At 35.2% G+C, this 25,693-nt stretch overlaps 1 protein-coding gene and 1 non-coding gene across 2 annotated transcripts in view; both read right to left on the reverse strand.

Moving 5' to 3' along the window:
• The window catches only part of bma (SCY1-like protein bma), a 1,113,807-nt gene that overhangs the window by 964,212 nt on the left and 123,902 nt on the right, over positions 1–25,693 (reverse strand). The gene's annotated exons all lie outside the window — the stretch shown is intronic.
• On the reverse strand, positions 24,643–24,714 carry TRNAP-AGG (transfer RNA proline (anticodon AGG)). Its single transcript has one exon. It is a non-coding gene; the product is annotated as a tRNA-Pro (tRNA).

Raw genomic sequence — 25,693 nt, forward strand, 5'->3', positions numbered from 1 at the left:
CCCATCTAGCAGTCTTCTTAAAGATCTTCCTGGTCGACGATGTCCTCTAGGTTTATATTGCATCATAATTTTTGGGATTCTTGAATTTTCCGTTGTTCTTACATGATCTAGCCAATTGAATTTGTATCTGCTGATTTTTTCTTCTACTGACTCTACTTCTAATTGTTCTAAAATTTCTTCATTCCTTTTTCGGTCTAAAAGAGTATATCCTGCTGTCCTCAAAAATTTCATTTCCGTTGCTTTGATTCTGTTCATGTTTTTTTTTCTTTAGTGACCAAATCTCGCTTCCGTATAAAATGGTGGGTAATGCTAGTGTATTATATATATTTTATTCTTGTAGATTTTTGTACTAATTTAGCTTTTAATGCATTGTTTAATAATAATAATAATAATAATAATAATAATAATAATAATAATAATAATAATAATAATAATAATAATAATAATACAAAATTCGGGTTTCAACATGACTTGTATTCTCAAGAGGTGGTTCCTTGGTGGAATATCCGTGCCATAAAATTTAGAAAGGAAGAAAACGGTGGTTCTTCTGAACAACCACTATTCTGCAAAGGGTTAAAACGAATATATGTGTAAGCAGAAAACAAATTCCTCTTAGAAATATAACTTCATGCAAAATGCTGTACAGAATGATTATATTATACATATTTTCGTATTCTAAGTATGTATGTACAGTAGTGGCAAAAGAAACCGGAAAAAACCTTGTTGCTGATTTCAGAGCCTTGTTCACTCCAGAGCACGATAGACTGGTAACTAAGACTTTCGTGGTTCGAATCCTGCCTGGGAAGGAACCTTATTCAAATTTATTCCCAATACTTTTCGATTGCTGGTAAAATTCATATTCTGGGAATAATAAGTTAATTAAGTAGTAAAATATCGCTGCAATCAGCTACAAGGGTCGGTCCGGTTTTTTTTTTCCACTACTGTACAGTATGTGTGTATGTGTGTCTGTATGTTTATGTGTATGTGTATGCATGTATTTCTTAACACTACAATTGGGTATACGACCACGGGCATGACAAAAACGATGACGGACATGACGAAAACGACTACGGATGACAAAAACGACGACGGGTATAACGTAAAGTGATTAAACATAAGACGGAAACAATGACAAGTAAGGTAAAAATGACCAGAAAGACGCAGCATTGATGACAAAAATGATAATGGCTAAAAACAACGTAAGTCAAGAAAACTAGCTTTCGTGAACACAAAGCGAAGTTAGAAATATACAAACAAGTAGGAGTTAAAGACATATGGAATGATAAATTACCTTCAAAACGAATATCTGTGTAATTAGAAAATAAATTCCTGTTATAAATATAACTACGTGCAAAATGCTGTGCAGAATGATTATTTTATACATACTTTCGTATTGTATGTATGTATGTATGTATGTATGTATGTGCGTACGTATGTTCGTGATACAGGGATGATATGTCCACTTTTTTATGTCCACAGACAAAATGTCCAGTTTCTTCTGTCCTTTACATTATAGGTTCAGTTATTTAAAGTCCACTACATTACAGGTCCATTTGTAGTTGTGTCCACAGATGGTTTGTCCATAATTTAAAAGATCCACAAATCTGAAGGAATAACCAATTAAAAAAAATTATCAGCCTACTTTTAATATGATGGAAATAATACAGTCAACCAGATGTACATTATTTTAGAATTTTGATATATTATATATTCAGTCCGGCTTTGTTACGCCTGAGAATGACGAGTAAGTAAAATCTCCTCAGAATGGGTTACCAACGTATCGCTGAGAAAGTTCAGTGGTGGGAATGCCACCTTAAGGCCTCTGAACCTGCCTGTTTTCTGTTTGGGTATGCTCCCATAGCCAGGGGGATCCAGTTTGTGAGTAGTCAACTGAAAAGAATAGAAGCAGCTGAGATGAGATTACTAAGACCGCTAGCAGGCTACACTCTCTATGACCATAAATATAACGAAGACATCCGACAAGAACTAAATATCGCAGCCATTACAGAGACAATCCACAAGTATCGGAGCAACTGGCATGAGCATGTTCTACGGATGCCAAATGATAGACTACCCAGGAGATTATTACATTAAAGACCCCTTGGATACCGAGATCGTGGACGCCCGAAGAAGCGATGGAGAGACCAGCTTTTCACCTGAGACGGAACAGGCCAAATGGCCTAAACCCTGATAGCTATTGATGATGATGATGATGATGATGATGATGATGATATTATATATTACTGTAACTGTAACATATGTTTATTCAATTATAAAATTACCATTAATTTGCTTCATTATCGTTTTCACCATAAGGAAGTTCTTCTGCATACAGTTTCAACCGATAACTAAAGCCTCTAAGATATCTGTCAACGTCACCGTTTTCTCTGTATACATGGTAATTCCGCACCTTTTCTCAATGTGTCTTGAATTATAATTAATTGACAGTAAAAGTCATTGCATATAATGTATATGGACAAAATTTCTTGTGGACATATTTGTTTGTGGATTAAATGTCTATGGACATTATGTTCAGTGGACAAAACGCTTGTAGAAATAACGTGATTATGGACATTTTTTTTCTTTGGGCTTGATGAAAAATCGACATACTGTAACTGTAGTGGACCAATCATCCTGGAACCATGTATGTATGTATGATGTATGTATGTATGTTTTTAATTTAATACACATAATCGGCATGCTCCGTTACTCGTGGGTAACACTACATGCCTAGCTAAATATTTAACTAAAAATCATTATTAAATACTTAGTCTAGCCTAACATGTCCTTTCGTTATCTATACATGATTCAGTTTCTCAAAGTCTATTGAATTTACAAATTGTATGAAACTGTTTCTATAGTTATTTATTAATCTATTTTTCGAAACTGGCCAGTTTTCCCGTTTTAGAACACTATTCACTAGTTTCTCTACTTCACTCGATATCACTTGGCATTCGTAGAGGATGTGGTCCACAGTCTGGTTCCCTCCGTTGCAGGGGCACATTGGAGAATCTACTATCTTGAAGCGGTGGAGATATGATCTTGTTTTGCCGTGTCCTGTGACTATTGCAGCGAAGTTTGGTGTGGGCCTGATGTTTGTTTTTAATCTGTCATTGATGATTTGGAAGAACTGCTTGGTTTCTGCTCCTTTTGTTGTCTGGTTCCATTGGAGTTGCCACTTTTCTGTGCTCTCTACTTTTATGTGTCTACAAGTCTTCTCAACGTTGAAGGGAAAATTTTAGAAAAACTAATGATAGACAGAATAAATCACCACATGTACTCAAATAACCTATTAACTCAAACCAGTACGGATTCATTCCGCAGAAGAATACTGTGGACGCTGCGATGGCCGTTAAAAACTTCATACAGAAAAATCTAAATCAAAAGAAGACCATCATTATAACGAGTCTAGATGTAAAGGGAGCTTTCGATGCTGCATGGTGGCCGGGGATACTCCACAACCTAAAAACACTGCAGTGCCCAAGGAATTTGTATAGTCTCGTTACAAGCTACTTTAGCAATCGGAAAGCAACACTGTCCATGAACCACAGCAAAGCAGAAAAACAAGTAACCAAGGGTTGCCCTCAGGGATCCTGCTGCGGGCCAGGACTATGGAATATATTATACAACTCCTTACTAAGTTTAGAGTATACGAACCACAGCCACGTTATAGCTTTTGCGGATGACTTGATAGTCCTAACCACAGGCGACAATATGGAAGAAGCTGAAATGTATGCTAATACAGACGTGAAAAAAATTGGAGACTGGTCGGAACAAAATAAAATACAATTCAATGAAGTCAAGTCAAAAGTTCTGCTAGTATCTAGGAAGATTAGAGAACAAAATAGCCCTGTTAGTATTTATTTAAACAACAAAACACTAGAACAAATTCAGGAAATCAAGTATCTTGGGATAATATTTGACAGTAAATTACTCTTCAATAAACACATCCAATATGTCAGTGACAGATGCATTACACTAATCAATGTACTCGCAAAATTTGCAAAACTTAACTGGGGACTAGGTCATCGAGCCCTTAAAACAATCTATAAAGGGGCTATACTCCCAATGCTACTGTATGGAGCGCCAGTGTGGCAAGATGGTATCTGGAAACACAAAAATATTGCTAAATACAAAAGAGTACAGAGACTCATGAACATCAAGATTTCCAAAGCCTACAGAACTATTTCTTATGAAGCTTCATGTGTAGTAGCCGGACTCACACCAATAGATATAATAATACAGGAGAGAATGGAAATCTACAAGGCAATGCATAACGAGAGTGAAACACTTTTACAAATTGAGACCGCCCCAGAACTGGAAAACTGGACTCACCCAGCGGAAAGAGTAATCACTAAAGAGGCGGAAGAAAATAAAGATTACCCGATAGAAATATATACGGATGGAAGCAAGATTGATGGAAAAGTCGGTGCTGCTGCGGTCGTCTTTCAAAATGGAAATGTACTTCACAAACTGAAGTTCAAACTGCACAACGAATGTTCCAATAACCAGCTGAACAAATAGCCATATTGCAATCGCTTCACACACGCCAAGAAAATCCAGAAAACAGAATCACTGAAAGAACAGCAGTAGTATACACTGACAGCCAAATAACCATAGACCTCTTAAAAACCAACCAGAACCGAAATGTAATAATAGATGACCTTAAACTAAAATACAAACAGCTTGAAGACAATAGATGGACGATTCACATAAAATGGGTGAAGGCTCACATAGGGATCTACGGAAATGAACTGGCAGACGAACTCGCTAAGGAGGCAGCAAAACAAGACAATCTACAAATTGTATGTATGTATGTATGTATGTATGTATGTATGTATGTATGTATGTATGCATGCATGCATGTATGTATTTGCGCATGTGTGTTTGTATGTGTGTGTATGTATGTATGTATGTATTAACATTACAATTGGGTATACACTCGACAGCAGTGATATATAATATACAATAATATTACAATAGTTACAGTAATAAAATTACAATAATTACAACAATAAGAAATAAGACAAAACTAAATTTAATTCTAACTATTTTATAGTGAAATATATTTTGTCGCTATGGTAACGTTGTGTAAACACATGACTTAAAGAATTAAATATAATTTCGAGAGAACGAGGCTGTTTTTTTAACCTAATCCTCAAAAAGAGCGATATATGTGAGACGTTCTGCTTGCGTAAGCCTGAGTTTACGAAGAGGAGCTTTCTGCAGTCAACTTGCTGTTCTCTTCTCCCTCTCAGGATTAACACGTCCATGGCATGTACCGAGCAGAAATGGAGAGGAAAGCAAAAAAAAAAAAAATGCGTTGTTTTTAATGGAGAGAAGTAAAAAGAACATTATATATTACAGTATACTCAGTGGATGGAACAAAATCTTTATACAATTCGTTCCTCTGGGAACTGAAATCTCTTACATTACAGTATATTCTAGGAATGATATCATCATATGATGAAATGGAATTGCCTATAAAGGCTCGGCTTTTCGAGTGCTGCACACGAGACGACAGCCCCAAGCCAATCCTGAATCAGTACCGTCAAACCGACACTGAGAGGTGGGCCAACCTGCCTCAGACCCTGATAGAGCCAGATCCCAACAAGCATCAGAGGCTCAGATCCCCAAGTTTTTCCTATAGACTTTAGCCTCTCAATATCCATACTCTTCCCAAAATTTCACTCCAGCCTAATTTTTAACTACTGTAAATTATAGCCTAGGGCCTAATTGACAGCAGTTCTCAATCTTTTTCAATGACGCACCACTGTTTTTAATGTAGGACATTAGCTGTACCACTAATCAAATTTGTAATGGTAAATCGTCAAATGTTGCTCCCAAGGTGATAATAAACATTCCTATGCTCTCACTTACAAGCCACCGGCGTGGCTCAGTCATTTGCCTTCCAGTCCGAAGTTGCGCTCGGCCACGGGTTCGATCCCCGCTTGGGCTGATTACCTGGTTGGGTCTTTTCCGAGGTTTTCCCCAACCGTAAAGTGAATGCCAGGTAATCTATAGCGAATCCTCGGCCTCATCTCGCCAAATACCATCTCGCTATCACCAATCTCATCGACGCTAAATAACCTCGTAGTTGATACTTACTTGCAAATGGCATTTAGAGAACTCGGAGGTTCATTGGTGTCCTCACATAAGCCAGCCATCGGTCCCTATCCTGAGCAAGATTAATCCAGTCTCTACTATAATATCTCATCTCCCTGAAATACATTTTAATATCCTCCCATCTACGTCTCGGCCTCCCCAAAAGTTTTTTTTTCCTCCATCCTCCCAACTAACACTCTGTATGTATTTTTGTATTCGTCCATAGGTGCTACATACCCTGCCCATCTCAAACGTCTGGATTTAATGTTCCTAATTATGTCAGGTGAAGAATACAATGCGTGCAGTTCTGCGTTGTGTAACTTTCTCCATTCTCCTGTAACTTCATCTGTCTTAGCCCCAAATATTTTCCTAAGCAACTTAATCTCAAACATTCTTAACATCTGTTCCTTTCTCAAAGTAAGAGTCCAAGTTTCACAACCATACAGAACAACCGGTAATATAACTGTTTTATAAATTCTAACTTCAAGATTTTTTGAGAGCACACTAGTTGCCAGAAGCTTCTGTACCGAATACTAACAGGCATTTCCCATATTTATTCTGCGTTTAAATTCCTCCCGAGTGTCATTTACATTTGTTACTGTTGCTCTACCTGTAAGATATTTGAATTTTTCCACTTCTCCAAAGGATAAATTTCCAATTTTTATATTTCCATTTCGTACTATGTTCTGGACACGAGACATAATCATGTACTTTGTCTTTTCGGAATTCACTTCCAAACCTACCTCATTACTGCTTCAAGTAAAATTCTTGTGTTTTACCTAATAGTTTCACGTTATTCACATAAACAAGCAGCTGATGTAACCTGTTCAATTCCAAACCCTCTGTTACCCTTGACTTTCCTAATGGCATATTCTAGAGCAAAGTTAGAAAGTAAAGGTGATAGTGCATCTCCGTGCTTTAGGCCGTAGTGAATTCAAAAAGCATCATCCAGAAAGTGGTCTTTACGGACTCTGCTGTACGTTTCACCAAGTCATATTTTAATTAATCATCTAGTTTCTTAGAAATACTGAATTCATTAAGAATATTGTACAAAACTTCTGCATTAGCCGAGTCATATGCCTTTCTGAAATCTATGAATAACTGATGTACTGTACCCCTATACTCCCATTTTTTCTCCACTATCTTCCGAATACAAAAAATCTTATCAATAGCCGGTTTATTACGCCTAAAATCACACTGATGTTATTGTTCAGTCAACTGTCCGAAGACTGTCTGAAGGCACCTTGATGATCCCCACTAATTTCAACTACATAATTATGAAGTTAATCTTCTCAAACAAAAGTGATATTCCTCGAAAGTTATTACAGTTAATCTTGTCCCCCTTCTTAAAGATAGGTACAATTATGGACTCATTCCATTGTTCTGGTGCAATTTCCTTTTCCCAAATAGCAAGTACAAGTTTATAAATTTCGCTAGATAATGCGCTTCCACACTCGTGTATTAATTCTGCTGAAACATAATCGATACCTGAAAACTTGTAATTTTTCAGCTTTTCTATCACGATTTCGAATTCAGAAAGTGTGGGTTGGGGTATATTCCTATGCTCTAATACCAAGAATTGATTGCTTTATTTAGGCATTAATTAAAAACAGTTACTATTTTAATTTAATTAATGGAGTGTTCCATAAAACATATAAAAAGCAGCTGTATATGCTCACGTACCACTAGTTGTACGACGCATACCATAGCTTGAGAATTGCCGATATATGAAATACGGGGAAGGTGGAGAGTGCTAGTGAAATGATATAGGGAAACGGGAGTACCTCGAGAAAAGCATTTTCAAAGTCAGTTTTGTCAATAAAAAATTCTAATCTTCCCTTACCGGGAATCGAACCTGGCGTCGTGGATGGAAGACCAGCGGCTCAGCGACTGAGCCACGGAAATGGTCACTCCATTTAGGGTTTCGTTAAAGTTTAATCTAAGAAATAAAAGAGCTGTGAAACTTCTAGCGAAAATGTTAGTCACTTTTGATGACATCGGAACGAAACGGAATCTGTGGCCGGGGGGAAAAAGGTCTTAAGTCAATTTTTTGTGAAAATGTGATTTTTATATATTCTGAAAGCGGAAACAATTCTGTACAATCTGGTAAAACGGTTCAAGTCAAATAAGACTCCTGACTGGATTTATAGTGTTACAAAATTTCCTAAGTACTTTTTGAATCGAGCACACAGAATAAAAAACTTAAGAATGTTTAATACTTTTTTCCTTACAAACATCACATGTTTACTTTCCATGCTTCCCTATTAAAAAGTCTAACTTGGATTTTAGCTATTTCATCATATACTGATGCCCTTTCCTTTTAAAACTTTAAGGAGCAGGTAAAGAGTCCAGATATATTTTGCATTCCTAGTAATTTACATTTCCCATTTATTTTGACATAAAAAGGTCTTATGTTTAAATAGTCCCTTCTTCTCAATTTGGGTTGTAGTCTTAAAAGGACTTAAATGCGGCTATTTTTGGAAATAATCAAGAAAATTGTTAAATGAGCAACATTACCTATTTTAGAAGAAATATAAACAAATAATATCCAGAAAAAATCTCTTATTTAAAGAACTCTACATATAATTGACACCAGTTTCAATCTTTCTACTGCTCTTCTGAAAAGTATAAAATTTTTACTTAAGACCGTTTTCCTCTCGACCACAGGAATCTTTAAATTAAATCGATAATCAACAATGTAAAGAACAAGCTGATTGGACGCTATTTTAGGAGGCTACTGCAAAACCATGCACTTTATAATGTTATATATAATTAATAACCATGTGGAAAACATGCAAAAATTAAGAGTGTGGTCTTAAGAAAAACTACGAACTACAACTTCACATTCCACTATGCAAATAGACAAGGAAGTTATCTATTGACCAGTCGTGAAACGACGCTGCTAAGGATGTAGCGTCGTGCTGGAATGCCTCCGGGTATGAGTTCATTAGTAGGTGTCAAAGGGAAAAAGTTCTACTGCCATTTCCAAGTTTCTAATGAAGTCGCCCGAGCTCTCTATATATAACTCAACTGTATCTGGACAAATTGATAGAAACTTCCAACATACATAATAGTACATTATGCAACGAGCCTATAATGATAGTAATTAAGACGCGAGTATGTTTGTTTATGAAACGAGCGCAAGCGAGTTTCATAATTTTCATACGAGCGTCTTAATTACCATTAAAGGCAAGTTTCATACGACTTTTTATGCTCGACCATATTTCTAACTTGAAATTATTCAGAAGTATTCATTTTATTCGCATTTGACTGAAGATCGGAAGTGACCTTGTGCATAGCTCATAAATTGTGAGATGTGCGCAGACGCGAAAGTATTGATTTTTTTCCGAGGAACAATAATGTCATTGACCTTGATATAATTTAGAGAATAACATGAACTAATTTTGATATAACCTGGAAATTGATTTAGAATTGAAAAACGAGATGACGAATTGAATTTATTTGAATATTATTTACAATTAACGCTAATTATTATAGTAACAGAACATAACCTTCTGCGACAGTATGATTTGAGGCTTTCTCGGCGTTGGTTCGCTAATATGTTTTCGCGGGATATCAGCCGAGTTACGATTTTGGAATGCTCCAAGCTTTCGACTGCTTTCTCTGCAGCCACTGCAGTGACAGTATCTTGCCATCCTAACGGCAAACACCAGCCAGCTCTTCCTCTTCCCGTTCCGTGATCACTTGATCAAATCTCAGTCCCCCTCGCGTATGTGGTACCTAAGAGGTTACGTCGAATTTCGGCTTCCCCTTCAGAATTTTCTAGAGTTCCTTCAGTGGAGCAGCGTAACCCGGAGTGAGACTAGTGGCCAATAGGCTTGGAGCTCACATATTTAGTTTTGTACAGCCCCCAACCCCTTGCAAGGACGCGTTTTGCGTACATTTTCGTTTTAAAATTTTTCCTGCCAATTCTCTTTCGATTTTTCGATTTTTTTTTCGTAAAATTAGGTTATGTTATGTTGTATTATTAATTGTAATTATTGTGTTAAATTGTATTGTGTATTCTTATTGTATTGTGTATACAATTGTATTGTGTATTGTGTATTGTATAATTGTATTGTGTATTGTATAATTGTATTGTGTATTGTATAATTGTATTGTGTATTGTATAATTGTATTGTGTATTGTATAATTGTATTGTGTATTGTATAATTCTATTGTGTATTGTATAATTCTATTGTGTATTGTATAATTGTATTGTGTATTGTATAATTGTATTTGTATTGTATAATTGTATTGTGTATTGTAATTTTATTGTGTGTTGTTTATATTGTGTATACCACTGCCACCGGGTGCTTGCCCACTTGCAGTGTAAATAAATACATACATACAAACAATGAAAGTATTTAACAACTGAACATCAGGTGAGGCAAGATATTAAATAAATGTTCATAGAGTGTGACAAGATAATTTCAAGACTGTAGTTGATAGTTGGCTCTGATTGGTTAAAACTCAATAGATTGCGGCTCTCCATTGGTGCATTGGTGTATGAACGAAATAGTCGGAGAAATCAGTGGGAATGGAACACAAAATTAGAATGAGAAGAACTGTAAACAAAGAATAATTTTTGTTTTCAACCAATACGTACGGATGTTTTAATTTGGATAAAAGTGTTCTCTTATTAACGATATTAACCCGAAGAATGTTTTCAGTTTTCGCACCAATAGATCGTATGAGAAAATAAATGGGACATAGGCCTACATACATTGGGACAACTTTTCGAAGTGCCTCGTGGAGAAAGCAAGAACGTGGAAGCGCCGCCAAATATTCCTCGGAAGCTTTTAACGGAAATTGAGTTTGGCGCTCCGGCCTATCGACAGCTTAGCATGTCACTAGCTGCACATGGGTTCCTGTCAGAACCAAATTAAAAGTGGAAAAAAAAAAAAAGTTTTCCTGTAAAATTGTTAAACCATTTATCTTTTCAAAATATAGCCTACATACCGTTGTGGCACAGGTGGTAGCATTCAAGGCTACAAATCAAACAGTCTCCAGTTTAACTTCGCTAATTGTCGACTCATCGAGCGTCCACTTCAACGATACGGCACAACGAAATGGAACATTGGAATGATAAGTAAAAATTAGGGGAGTTATATAGAAAGATGATTAGAGAGAAATATGAAATCCTACGTAAAACTTACTATGTAATAGTTTAATGGTGGATATCAAAGAATTATGTTCAATCATATTTTACTAGTCAGCGATGTAAGCAATGGAGGAGGAAAGGATACTACTCAATTATCTCCTGGTTTAGTTCTCTCATGAGACAAGAGGGAGACAAGGGGAACAAGGGAAATAGGGGGAAGACAATTAAAACAAAAGGAAGGCAATATGAACAAGGGTAAGACAAGGAGAACAACGGAAAGACACAGGAGGAAAATGCAAGGAAAACAACGGGAATGCATAAAAAACGGGAATGCGAGAAAAACAATGAGAAATATTGGGAATGCAAAAAAGCCAATGGAAATGCAAGGAAAACCAATAGGCCTGAGTATGAAAGAAAAACAATGAAAATACAAAAAAAAGGGACTGCATGGAAAACAATAGCAACGCAAGAAAAACAATGGCAACGCAAGGAAAACAATGGCAACGCATGGAAAACAATGGGAATGCAAGGAAAACAATGGCAACGCAAGGAAAACAATGGCAACGCAAGGAAAACAATGGCAACGCAAAGAAAACAATGGCAACGCAAGAAAAACAATGGCAACGCAAGGAAAACAATGGCAACGCATGGAAAACAATGGTAACGCAAGAAAAACAATGGCAACGCAAGGAAAACAATGGCAACGCATGGAAAACAATGGCAACGCAAGGAAAACAATGGCAACGCAAGGAAAACAATGGCAACGCAAGGAAAACAATGCCAGCGTAAGGAAAACAATGGCAACGCAAGGAAAACAATGGCAACGCAAGGAAAACAATGGCAACGCAAGGAAAACAATGGCAACGCATGGAAAACAATGGCAACGCAAGGAAAACAATGGCAACGCAAGGAAAACAATGGCAACGCAAGAAAAACAATGGCAACGCAAGGAAAACAATGGCAACGCAAGGAAAACAATGGCAACGCAAAGAAAACAATGCCAGCGTAAGGAAAACAATGGCAACGCAAGGAAAACAATGGCAACGCAAATAAAACAATGGCAACGCAAGGAAAACAATGGCAACGCAAAGAAAACAATGGCAACGCAAGGAAAACAATGGCAACGCAAAGAAAACAATGGCAACGCAAATAAAACAATGGGAATGCAAAGAAAACAATGGCAACGCAAGGAAAACAATGGCAACGTAAGGAAAACAATGGCAACGCAAAGAAAACAATGGCAACGCAAGGAAAACAATGGCAACGCAAAGAAAACAATGGCAACGCAAGGAAAACAATGGGAACGCAAGGAAAACAATGGGAATGCAAGGAAAACGAAGGAAATGGAAGGAAAACAATGACAATGCAAGAAAAACAATGGGAATGTAAGCAAACAATGAGGGGGGCAAGGAAAACAATTGTAATGCAAGGACAATAATGGAAATGCAAGGAAAACACTAGAAACGGAAGGAAAACAATGAGAATGCAATGGAAACAATCAGAATGCAAGGAAAACAATGATAATGCAAAGAAATCTATGATAATGCAAGGAAAATGATGGAAATACAAGGAAAACGATGGAAATGGAAGGAAAACGATGGAAATGCAAGAAAAACAATGAACATGTAAGGAAAACAATGGCAATGCAAGAAAAACAATTGTTAAGCATGTAAAACAATGAGTGCGCAAAAAAACAAGGGGAATGCAAGTAAAAGCAGTGGAATGCAAGAAGTGGGAGGTTGCATTTTATATGAGTGTCAACTCTCAAGTTCCTCCATACCTAGTGAGAAGGAAGATGTACTTCTACAGTACATCAAAATAATAAACTGCACACGGCACTGAACACGTATCAGCCACTCACCCAAGCAGTTTAAGTGGAAATTCCACATTACTGAACAGACATCATGCGAGAGTATTTTCAGTCCTGCGGTCGTCCTCGATGGTCTAAAGAATACGCGCTAGCCGCTGTTGCTTCAACAAAATTCAAGTGTTAAGTTTTCTGTACATTCATTATTATCGATAGATAGACCTGCATAAATTCATGTAATTTCAACACCAAGCGATACGTAGACCTATAATTATAAATACTGCGAAAAAAAAAAAAAAACGAAATACTGTAATTGACGTCGTTTTAACAATTACCGATTCAGTTACACTTACCATCTTACAGTCTTTGAATAGACTGTGTAGTTCAAAAAAGTAAGTAGGCCTACGGTAAATGAATTTCATATATTATTATTATTATTATTATTATTATTATTATTATTATTATTATTATTATTATTATTACTATTATTATATTTATCATCCAGTCCGCTCTCAAAAGAGTTTAAAATTAGGATTTATAAAACAGTTATATTACCGGTTGTTCTTTATGGTTGTGAAACTTGGACTCTCACGTTGAGAGAGGAACAGAGGCTAAGAGTGTTTGAGAATAAGGTGCTTAGGAAAATATTTGGGGCTAAGAGGGATGAAGTTACAGGAGAATGGAGAAAGTTACACAACACAGAACTGCACGCATTGTATTCTTTACCTGACATAATTAGGAACATTAAATCCAGACGTTTGAGATGGACAGGGCATGTAGCAAGATGGGCGGATACAGAAATGCATATAGTGTGTTAGTTGGGAGGCCGGAGGGAAAAAGACCCTTATGGAGGCCGAAACGTAGATGGGAAGATAATATTAAAATCGATTTGACGGGGGTGGGATATGATGGTAGAGACTGGATTAATCTTGCACGTGATAGGGACCTATGGCGGGCTTATGTGAGGGCGGCAATGAAACTCCGGGTTCCTTAAAAGTCATATTATTATTATTATTATTATTATTATTATTATTATTATTATTATTATTATTATTATTATTATATTTGTCATCCAATCTGCTTTCAAAAGAGTTTAAAGTTAGGATTTATAAAACAGTTGTATTATTAGGGAAAACACGGGAATTTTACTGGAAGCAAGTAAAGAGATAGGTTTGGAAGTAAATCCCGAAAAGACAAAGTATATGATTATGACTCGTGACGGGAATATTGTACGAAATGGAAATATAAAAATTGGAGATTTATCTTTTGACGAGGTGGAGAAATTCAAATACCTTGGAGCAACAGTAAAAAATATAAATGATACTCGGGAGGAAATTAAACACAGAATAAATATGGGAAATGCCTGTTATTATTCGGTTGAGAAGCTTTTATCATCCAGTCTGCTGTCAAAAAATCTGAAAGTTAGAATTTATAAAACAGTTATATTACCGGTTGTTCTTTATGGTTGTGAAACTTGGACTCTCACTTTGAGAGAGGAACAGAGGCTAGGAGTGTTTGAGAATAAGGTGCTTAGAAAAAGATTTGGTGCTAAGAGGGATGAAGTTACAGGAGAATGGAGAAAGTTACACAACGCAGAGCTGCACGCATTGTATTCTTCATCTGACATAATTAGGAATTTTAAATTCAGACGTTTGAGATGGGCAGGGCATGTAGCACGATGGATGAATACAGAAATGTATATAGAGTCTTAGTTGGGAGCCGGAGGGAAAAAGACCTTTGGGGAGACCGAGACGTAGATGGGTGAATAATATCAAAGTCGATTTGAGGAAGGTGGGATATCATGATAGAGACTGAATTAATGTTGCACAGGATAGGGACCAATGGCGGGCTTATGTGAGGGCGGCAATGAAACTCCGGGTCACTTAAACGCTGTAAGTTATTATTATTATTATTATTATTATTATTATTATTATTATTATTATTATTATTATTATTATATTATTGCTTTTTTAAATTTTAGTTGGTTATTTAACGACGCTGTATCAACTATTAGGTTATTTAGCGTCGATGAGATTGGTGATAGCGAGATGATTTTTGGCGAGATGAGGCCGAGGATTCGCCAGAGATTACCTTGTATTCACATTACAGTTGGAGAAAATCTCGGAAAAAACCAAACCAAGTAATCAGCCCAAGCGGGGATTACGAAATTAATAAAATTGTGTCCGTACAATCTTGAGGATTCACGCATGGGCCCTAGAAATGAATAATGTTTTTTATATTTGACTTATTTTAAATTAAATTGTGATTGTATATATTTGACCATGTCTATGCATATATTATGCCTTCGACAAAGTTCTATCTATATCTATATATCTATATCTATATCTCATCATCATCATCTTCCTAACAAGTACTAGGCCAAGTGGCCTGTTACGGTCTAAAACTAGAATTTTCAGTCCATCTCTTCTTTGGACGGCCTAGAGATCTTTTGCCATAAGGATGGTAATGAAACAGTGCTTTTGGAATTCTTCATCGATTCATTCGTTCGAGATGACCCTTCCACTGAAGTTGATATTTGCTGATGAACTGTATAATGGGTTCTATTTGAAGTTCTTGCATTAGGTCCTCATTATTTTTATGATCCCAGCGAGTATATCCAGCTGTTGCTCTCATAAACCTCATCTCACTTGCTGTTATTCTACCGACTTCTTTATTCTTCACAGTCCACGCTTCGCTACCATAGCTTAATACTGGTTGTGCTAAGGTTTTATACAAGCCTATTCTTGTGTGCCTTTGTACTAGTGAAGGTTTCATGATTTTATTAATGATCCCCATTGTTTTATTATATTTACATATTTTTTCAGCAATATCTACTTCATCATAAGGTGATAGTGTATAGCCAAGATAAGTGAAGATATTTACTCTTTCTATTATTTTATTATTCAAACAGATTTTACTTAGTACAAGGAATTTCCCACAAAATGACATGATTTTCGATTTTTCAATATTAATTTCAATTTATATTTTTCACTGACCATATTTAAATTGTGTACTAAATATTGTAAATCATCTTCAGTTGATGCCATGAGAACTAAATCATCAGCGAAAAGTATATATCTGTATCTGTATCTATATCTATATCTATATCTCTATATATCTATATCTCTATATATCTATATCTCTATATATCTATATCTCTATATATCTATATATCTATATATCTATATCTCTATCTCTATATATCTCTATCTCTATATATCTCTATATCTATCGCTATCTCCATATATCTATATCTATCTACCTATCTATCTAACCTACCTACCAACCAACCAACCTACCTACCCCACGCCCGAACGCAACTTCAGACCGGCAGGCAAGCGCCTTAACCGACTGAGCCACGCCGGTGGCTTATTATTATTATTATTATTATTATTATTATTATTATTATTATTATTATTAGTATTAGTATTCACAGGAATAAGAGACAAAGAGCTCCGTAGAAGAAAAGAACTCGCCTGGGTGAAGGATTTTGAAGGTAAATCTTCAGCTTGACTTTTTCTGGGAGGCAAGTAAAGCATGGATCCAATTTCTTAGGTTTATGGCATGTAAAAAGACCTTGTCCGTGATGAAGAGTTAGAACAAAAATTTCTCGCCCACTTTGAATTTCGATGCTGAAAAACCGCTACAAATCAAACCTTCGTTACATAAACACCACCACCGCCTTTAATTGAATAATGTTCCAAATTACAAGAATGGCGCTGAATTACGTGTTACGAGGCAGGTTTATTACATTCACGATGAGTAACAGAGACCACACAGAGTTTTTCATTAAGGGTGATTTCAATGCACTCCTGTTCCAGGTTTTCTTTATCATTTACGAAAGGTCTCTCTCTCACTAACTGGGAGTTAAGGCGAAGAGGATACATAAACTGTGCTTTGGAGACTTCGCTTCTTTCTTCCGTTGCCCTGGATACAGCGGCCGGCCTCAGCCGTGATTGCTATCGGGTCGAGTTACTGCCACAAAGAACTTATTACTTAAAGTAAGGAGAAACGTTGGACGACTCTGGAATCCTTGAATGGATTTGATTTTTTATTTATCCCAATAACACTCCATTCGTCATATTACTTTTCCCCTTTATGAAGAAATTTGTACTATATGGTATATACTGAAAGTGTGGATTGAACAAACCAGGATAGAATGTCGTTATACAGAGTTCATATCTATAATCTATGTGCAAAAATGGGTAGAAGAAAAACCATTCCTTCATATTAATTATACTGTCACTATAGATATTCTTCCAAAAGAAAATAATTAATATTTCCTTAAAGAAATCAATAATCCGAAAAATTTGATCTATTCTGATTTTAATTTTTTCCAAATTTAAGAAATGTATAACTATACTTTATTGAAATAAATATAAAAATCGTCGAACATATCTGTGGCAGGGAGGAAAAAGGTCTTAAGTCAATATTTTGTGAAAATGAGATTTTTATATATTCTGAAAGCGGAAACAATTCTCTACAATCTGGTAAAACGGTTAAAGTCAAATAAGACTCCTGACAGGATTTATAGAGCGTTACCAAATGTCCTAAGTACTTTTTGAATCGAGCACACACAGAACAAAGGGCTTAAGAATACTTAATACTTTATTCCTTACAAACTATCACATGTTTACTATCCATGCTTACCTATTAAAAAAGTCTAACTTGTATTTTTAGCCATTTTATGACATACTGATGCCCTTTCCTTTTAAAACTTTAAGAACCAGGGTAAACAGTCCTGTAATTGTTTAAGACCCGTTTTGCATTTTTAATCATTTACATTTCTCATTTATTTTGACATGAAAAAGGTCTTATGTTTAAATAGTCCCTTCTACTCAGTTTGGCTTCTAGTCTTAAAAGGGCTTAAGTGCGGCTATTTTTCGAAATAATCAAGAAAATTGTTAAATGAGCAACATTACGTATTTTAGAAGAAATAAAAAAAAAATATCCAGGAAAAACCTCTTAATTAAAAAAACTCTATAATTGAAACCAATTTCAATCTTTCTACTGCTCTCCTGAAAAGTATAACATTTTTACTTAAGACCTTTTTCCTCCCGGCCACAGATATAAAGGCGGCGGCATGTTTATTCTACCAGAAGAAATTTGAAATGTTCTTTAGCTGAACCTAAATATTACGCAAACACAGGACTAAATCACAGCCAGGGTTACGAGCCAAAGTTACACAATTTCATATTGATAATAAATCAAGATCCAGATATTTTAATTATGACTTTTACTACGTCATACAACTTTCTACCAATAAAACGGTACAGAACAATGTGTTTCAACCAATCACGGCCGCATATCCTACAATTTTTATCACCTCCCTAGCATTTTTATCACATTCCTAGCGTTTGTTTCTTTGTTCGTCAATAATTCTACTTTTTAAAATGATTCACGTTTATTTCACCATTCTTAATTGAAACTTTTCTATAATTTATCTTATTTATATTATTTAGGTTATGTTATAGCTTCTGCTATATGAGATTATGGATAGTTACGTATCAGAGGCCGTTTATTATAAATTGATAATTGAAGTGTAACGCAACTGTTTTAATAGAAATGAAACTGAATCAACAAAGCCTTCTTGACTAGTAATCGTCCATAGATTTTAATGAAGATTGTATAGTGGCACAACTGGTAACAAGAGAAAATCTCATCATAGCACACTACTGCCATCTAGCGGGGTATTTGTAATGATGAGATAGTGTAATAATATATTTTAAACACAGATTAGTAAGGCAATAAATAAAAACATAGATAGATAAAAATAAGTAAATACATAGATAAATAAATATATATAGATAAATGAAAATATATGTAGATAAATAAAAATAAATAATATATAAAACAAATAAATAAAAGTGAATAACTGAAAAAATATATAGGTTATAATTAATAAAAAATATAAAATAAATAAAAACATAATGAGAAATAAATAGAAATAAATAAATTGAAAAAATAAAATAACAAATAATTAAAAATAAATAAATGAAAATAACATATATAAATAAAAATAAAATAAATAAATGCATAATAAAAACAAAAAATTATATAGGCTATACAGTCTAACAGTCTAACTGTACTTTAAACTCTCTAGCAATACATATCTCTAATATTTGCGACATTTCCAAGACGTTGGATAATATTTCGTTTGTCAGAAATACTCAGGCGTGAACGTGTTTGTGGCATGATGTCTTACCGGTATACGGGGGCTTGGATTCTAGTCACAGCAACAGACTGCGTTGTGCTGTTTTGCTACTTTCTTTAGATTCAAGCGCATTCCACTAAATCGGCGAAGCAATGTATTTTGACAGCGACGTGAGATTCGAACTCACGACCAGCGTCCCGCAAGAAAGCAGATCGCGCGGAGCACGGAGGGACGGCGCGCAGCGGAGAGAAGTGGGGAAATGGCCTACACGCGACGAGAGTGCGCGCGCATCTGGTGCTGGTAGAGAGGAGAGGGCTCTGGATTTTTCTGGAGTGCAATCTCTGGAGACGCGTCGAACGTTCGAGGCTACGTCGCTGTGATTATAAAAGAAGAAACGCCAGCGAACTCTGGAGACGCGTCGAACTTTCGAGGCTACGTCGCTGTGATTATAAAAGAAGAAACGCCAGCGAACTCGAGCAGTTTTTCAGTTGATTAGTCAGCCAGTCAGTGAGAAAGCCAGAGCAAGCAAGCCAGTCTTGTGTACCGGAGTTCGACTCGTGTGTGCGTCCGCAACTGTGCCAGCATCCGAAGGCCTGAGTTCGAGTGCAGTGGACCGCAGTTGGAGGGACCTGATTTCGAGTGCAGTGGACCGCAGTTGGAGGGACCTGAGTTCGAGTACAGTGGACTGTCTCTGAAGGACTGTGGTTCGAGATACTGTGAACTCGAGTGACTGAGCTAGAAGAACTGTGAACTGAGAACTGATAGTTCTGATTTGTAAATAGTGTTTTGTAAATATTAGTCAAGATTAACAGTTCATTGTTGTTCGTAATAGTCCAAGTAAATTGTCATTGTCGTCAGTGGAGTGCTATAACGAATACTGTGTTGAGTGAAAATCCAATTGTTGACGAGAGCGTTTAAGGCGAATTGTAGAAAGGAATTATTGTTGGAAGAATAAAATCCTATTGTTGAGTTGAAATAAAATTCACAGTATTATAGGATATAAATGTACTACGTACTATAGGATGTTTGATTTAAATGAATATTATCAGTAAAATAAGTATAATCCATACAGTCGAAATATGGAGGGTACAGTATGTGGGATCACCATAGAATATTTTTAAGTGTGGATTTCGATTGAATGAGAGATTTTGAACACAAAAGCTTGATTTCCCAGAGGGATCGCAGGAAGCCCTCCGAATTATGAAATTGAAACACATCAATGCGTTGTGACATGGATTCCACTTACGTTGACAGAGAAATATGAAAATGCACTTCCGGCAGCTCTTTCATACAGCACAGCCATTTTTCGCTAGCTCTGGTTCGATTCCCTGCGTTCACTGAAATGATAATATTGTGATGGGCAAGATTTAAGGATGAGGATATTCTCTCAACTTCCTAACTCAAAAATGTTCTTCTACCAAGGTATTCCAATGAAACTGAATAAAAAAAAGTCTACTTTACTAGTAATCGTGAATAGAGTTCAAAGAAGATTGTATAGTTTGCGCAACTGGTCACAAGAGAACAGCTCCTCATAACGCACTTCTGTCATCTAGCGGAATATTTGTAATGATGAGATGGTACAATAATACATTCTCACGACAGTTTACTATTTTAGTAAGTCAATTAATACTTTAAAGCAGTCATGTCAATTGATGTCCATAGGAGCAAGCGCGCGCTTTAGAGCTCAGGAGAGCCTGAGCGCTTTACAGCGGAAAGGAAAGAGACAGACGAAAGAGGTAGTATATGCCGCTTGGGCGAGCTACATTCAGGGATGGCCAGCACTGATTCAATAGATAAAGGGAAGAGAACTTACTAAAACTGTATCCATGTTAATTTTTAGATTTGTCTGAGAAGTATAAGTGCATTATAAGAATGTAAGTTTTAATTTTAATTCTCATTTTTCACAAGTTTGCTGTTTTACTCAAAATAAATATTAAATTCTCAACTTTTTTTTATAGAAAAGTGAAATTCCCAGATATAGGTCTATTTATTTAGTAGCCTTACAGAATGTTTTCGTAAATACCGTAATTATGTATTACTGAAGATAGTGTATTGAAAATTTTGAAAGTATTCACATGGAAATTGCTTGTAAGGAAATGAATTAACAAAGCAACTACTGTTACATCATAAGCAAAAATGTGTTGTAAAAATGTCAGCTCTATAGCTTCAGCAGATTTCGAGAAAATAATTTAATATTATGATAGGACGTTGCTCACAAATATCACCTTAAAAGCATAAAGCGATGAGAATTTTGTTATGGAATATTAGTTACACTTAAAACATATATATAGCACCTAGATAACTTTGCTTTGTACTGTAATATTGTTATTAGTTTATTGATTACTTTTATAAGGCTAAGATACCATCAATATCAATTCCAACTTATCATGTCATACTCAAACTCTTTTTTTGGGATATCATTTTCTTTATGAATGATGTGTTTCGTCCATTTAGTACAGTATAGTTGTACTACTATGGAATTTATGTGAATATTCCTTCTTAACTTTTTATTATGTTATTAACATTTAAAACACAACAGTAATATTAAGAAATTGTTATTAGTACTTTTGTTTTACAGAGAATATAGCCTACTTAATATCAAACAGAAAGAAGACATATAAAAATAACGACATAAAATTTCACGTTCCGTTTGAAATTTGTGCACCACTGTTTTTTTAATCCAACAGGCTCCTTATTCATATACACAACCCTTTGTCTTTCCATACTTAGCGCTTGCTGCCCGCGCACGACGTCAAGGTCAGAAAAATGCGCTTGCTTTGACATCACTGCTTTATTGTATTAAAGTACTTTATTTCTTCTAATCTTCATATACTTTCTTCTAACCGTGTTTTGATTTTCTCTAGAAAAATCGATACGACTAGTAAAATTACTGTAGATAACAGAGTCCATTTCAAAGACCATCTTTGGTACGTGTGCCACATTTTCAGCATCACATCCTAGAGCTTAAATCATAGCTGGTTTTTTGTAACATATTCAATTTCGTATTCAAATACTTCAGACCCATCTTTATTCATACATTATACAACACTTTTAAAGAGAGAGAGAAGTATCTTGTTAGTTGTAACAGTCTGTGTTTGGACGCGAAACTCCTCACTCAACCGTCTCGAACATCCAGAGAGAACGGAATTAAGCATAAAAAAGTGAAATGAGGATTTTAGGGTTTAGTCCGTATGGGCTTACAAAGGGAATCCTTTGAGAGGAAATACTCCAAACGCAATGAATGGTCTAGTGGAGTCACAATACGTAATACACTGGACGCAACTGGCTGGTAAAAGCAAAAATTTTTTACCACAGTAAGCACTCCGATGTAAAGCAATTGCGTCTACCAAATTTGAGTACGCCTGTTCCCTTTGATGCAACTTATAATTCCATTTACAAGCAGATGTTTAGAACGAGGATTATCTCCAAAATATTACAATTTCTCTAATTTCTTCATATAAAAATTAGATTGGTGAGGTTCACATACTACGATGCCTAGGGGCCGAATTCATAGTCAACACTTATCGTAAGGAAATCCTTAAGCAGTTGCTTATAATCATTTCCAATTAATAAACCCCACTGAAGTGAACACTTACTAAAATAAGTTAGCCTGTCAGCTTACTTAAGTGTTTCCTCATATGCATTGTAATCAGCTGATTCGGTATACAATAGCTGATGATAATGTGTATGTATTTATTTACACTGAAAGTGGGCAAGTACCCGGTGGCAGTGGTATACACAATATAAACAATACACAATAAAATTACAATACACAATACAATTATACAATACAAAATACAATTATACAATACACAATACAATTATACAATGCACAATAAAATTATACAATACAATTATACAATACACAATACAATTATACAATACACAATAAAATTATACAATACAATTATACAATACACAATACAATTATACAATACACAATAAAATTATACAATACAATTATACAATACACAATAAAATTATACAATACAATTATACAATACACAATACAATTATACAATACACAATACAATTATACAATACGATTATACAATACACAATAAAATTATACAATACAAATATACAATACACAATACAATTATATTCACAATACAATTTAACACAATAATTACAATTAATAATAATACATAAAATAACCCAATTAATAAGTGAACCTAATTTTACAATACAACCTACATAAAGGTCCTACATAAGTTTCACATTGGTACTGATAATAGTCTTTCACTTTACTCTCATCTCACTCACTGTAGTGGCACTATGACGCATTTCAGTGACACTTTAGGACGTAATTCATTGACACTATAAATTATCACTGATCGGAACTATTCACTGCACTGTAAAACCATAACCACTGACTCACCACGCTTCACTGATACAACAGTTCAAATAAGACAAATAATTACACCCTTATGCATACTTATAAACAGAAGTACATTTAAGCTAACCTTTCTAGTCTAAGACCCTCTTACACGCTATTTTTAAATAATTTACAATTCAAACCAAGAGAGTAACTCGTCAGGCTAAATAAATACATGTCACCTTAAAAAATCAAATGTTAAATGTCACCTTAATTTTAATTTGCACTTTATACACAACTTTTTAAGTTATTCTTGTATCTCCTTAAGGAAGGACAGCCCTCAAAGACCGCTGCAGGTAGGTCATTCCAATCATTTATAGTTCTATTTAAAAATGAGAATTTACCTACATCCGTTTTCTGGTTCCTACATTTGATTTTAAAATCATGATCGTTCCTACCATAGTACGCTGGCTTTTCTAACCGAGCGTTATGTCTATCCATGCTATGATTCTATTGAATTTATTGAGTTCCATAATGAAAATGAAAATGAAAATGTGTTTCGACACAACAAAAGATACATCAGAGATATGGAAAACCCTTTAGGGATGTAGAAGGACCAACAATTTAAGAGGAGATACAGTTTCGACAAGAACACTGTTGTGGATATTCTGGTGTCTCTCATTGAAATTCACAATACAACTATGAGGCTTACCGATTCCACCACTGCTGAAAATACCGGTCGCTTTGAGATTTTATGCTATAGCATAATTCCAGATAGATTTAAGTGGTATTTTTTTTTTTTCGAAAAGTATTCAGGCCCCAGTGAAGTGTTATTTGCATTATCGTTTGTATTCTACCCAAGGAATAAGCTGTTAAAATTTTCGTAATTATACCACCTCCACTTTGTTTACCATAAAAATAACTAAAAAATAAATTAAAATGATTTACTTAAGGAATATTTCCGGAGTCTGCATTAAATTAAATTGCAATTCTGTCCCATGTCAATTTCTTCATTTGGAGAGAACAATTGTCAGATTTGTTACTTTAGACGATATCTCTATGTATCTCTATATACAGAAAACAGCATCTGCATCTAATTCCTCAAAAAGTATAGAAGATTACTTTGAGAAGAAGTTATATTCAGTTAAAAATACGGGCTCGTCCGGGATTTGAACCCGGGACCTCTCGCACCCTAAGCGAGAATCATATCCCTAGACCAACGAGCCGCTTGTAACGATGACTGACATTTAACTAGGCCATTAAACTCAAGTAAAGCGTTCACCTTCAGTTTTCGTAACAATGTCGTTAACTGGTTTGAGGCATGTAGCTTAATTGCTGTCAGAAGAGATATGATCATAGGTTCGTATCCTGTCCGATGATGTCATGCTGTCTTGAGTGAAGCCCCCTACTAATTTTTTAGTTGGTTATTTTATGACGCTTTATCAGCTATGGTTATCTAGCGTCTGAATGACATCATCTCACTACATCTCGCCACAATATTGTAAAAAATTGCAGAAAATTGTAAAAATTGTAGAAAATTACTAAATTGTAAAACTTTAAAAATTGTAAAATATTGTAAAAATTGCAGAAAATTGTAAAAATTGTAGAAAATTACTAAATTGTAAAACTGTAAAAATTGTAAAATATTGTAAAAATTGCAGAAAATAGTAAAAATTGTAGAAAATTACTAAATTGTAAAACTGTAAAAATTGTAAAATATTGCAAAAATTGCAGAAAATTGTAAAAATTGTAGAAAATTGCTAAATTGTAAAACTGTAAAAATTGTAAAATATTGTAAAAATTGTAATTGCAATATTGTAACATTTTGACTTGTTCCACATCTTAAAGCTTTTCAATGAAAAATCTCAGGTCTGACCGGTACTCGAACCCGGAACGTATGCGTGACAGGCTTAAGGTCTGACCACTCATACACCACCGAGATATCAAAGACCTTAATTTACATATCTCATTTTTTTTAGTATTAATGGATTTCTTCCTTAATCTGCAACGATTTCAAAATAGTAATATGAAGCACCACGCTACATTCTCTCGATTTCACATAATAAAAAAAAACTGTATGAAAAGCATGATATCCGGCAAGGGTAAACGTGATCAAGGATGAGAATGGTGACTTGCTTGCAGACGGTCATTCAATGCTGAACAGATGAAAAAACTATTTTGGACAACTACTAAATACAACATAGG

The sequence above is a fragment of the Periplaneta americana genome, chromosome 14, assembly GCF_040183065.1.
Source record: "Periplaneta americana isolate PAMFEO1 chromosome 14, P.americana_PAMFEO1_priV1, whole genome shotgun sequence".
Taxonomy (NCBI): domain Eukaryota; kingdom Metazoa; phylum Arthropoda; class Insecta; order Blattodea; family Blattidae; genus Periplaneta; species Periplaneta americana.